This window comes from Penaeus monodon, chromosome 34 (genome assembly GCF_015228065.2).
Source record: "Penaeus monodon isolate SGIC_2016 chromosome 34, NSTDA_Pmon_1, whole genome shotgun sequence".
NCBI classification, from domain to species: domain Eukaryota; kingdom Metazoa; phylum Arthropoda; class Malacostraca; order Decapoda; family Penaeidae; genus Penaeus; species Penaeus monodon.
This window is the reverse complement of record NC_051419.1, coordinates 23,922,130-23,923,484: the sequence shown is the minus strand read 5'-3', so window position 1 is coordinate 23,923,484 and position 1,355 is coordinate 23,922,130. Positions and strand designations below refer to the sequence as shown.

The following is a 1,355-nucleotide window of genomic DNA, read 5'->3' as shown; positions in this document are numbered from 1 at the left end:
CGCGCGCACGCGCAGGGGGGCGTACGTACGTGCGTGTGCCTGTGAATAAGTGTTTCTTTTACTATCAGGTACGAGTACTTGCTCATGTATATGCAAATTTGGAGAAAAAATAATGTTTTACAGTAATGTTGTCAAACAAATATACATATTTTTAATGTATATATATAAACCACCCAACAATTCTATTATACAAACATCACATCAAATGTTGAAAAAGCAAGACACAGGCACGTTTTATTTACACTTCGCTGACTATCAAAAGATCCACCAACGATCAACATTACTCATTCAATAAACAACAACAAAACCCTTCATCAAACGGGCAGTCTCTCACAGCCAAAGAATATGAAGAACCCTAAAATGTAACTGTAATTTCGCGAACCAACCTATGAATTTATGCCTCGTTCAGCTCTTACTCTGGCATCATTTAGCTCTTATTATGGCACCATTCCCGAGAGTGCCTTTGATAACAGACAATTTCTTTTTCTTTAATTACTATTGTTACTTTAACAATATACATGTACAAAAGATTGTATCAAGTATTGGGTCTTTAATATCGACCGTAGGTGGGTCCTTTGACAAGAAAATTCATTGTCACAAACATCATAATTGGTACTCTTTTATCTAAATTCATTCACAAAGCAATTTACATTTTTTTTCGGGTGTTACGAAATATTTAAATCAATCTCTGTCACATGCCACAACTCTCTATAAATAAAATGAATGAAACTCTTTGATGAACTCATTCACAAAAGCGAGTAACAAAACACATTTAATTACTCCTGATATTTTTCTGCACTTATAAAAGAAGAGTGGATCATATTAATAAGCAATGAGTAATTTATGAGTAATTTTTTTTCTTTAAAAAAAGTTCGCAAAAGACAAAGTGTTTCATTCTCCATTCTCTAAAGAAATAAAACCCAAGGTGCCGTAATTCTAGACTCAACAAACGCACACAAAAACAAAGTGCATTTTAGGTCACGTATACTATTTCATTGTGTATTGCAGCATTCCGGTGCATGTGCAGCGAATAAAATGTATGAAAAGTGAAATTAACATGCACTGCAAGCAGTTATGAATAACAACTACAATAAAATAACATCGTAATAAGATTCAATTGAGACAAAGGTAGAAAAGATGAATCAGAACCACTTCGATTAAATATTCAATGGAAACATATGTAAAACAAGAAAATACATAATGAACAAATACAAAAAAATGTCCCCAAAACTGTTTTACCTCAAACAAATATTGTATTTCAATAACTATAGTGCATTTTACAAAAGAAGTGAAAAATCGCACAACACAATTATTAACAAAATTATATAATAATAAGTAATTTAAACAAATTCTCA

The 1,355-nt window shown here is 31.8% G+C and overlaps 1 protein-coding gene across 1 annotated transcript in view; it reads right to left on the bottom strand.

Moving 5' to 3' along the window:
• The window catches only part of LOC119594652 (unconventional myosin-Va-like), a gene marked incomplete in the record, with an annotated part of 122,411 nt that overhangs the window by 23,482 nt on the left and 97,574 nt on the right, over positions 1–1,355 (bottom strand).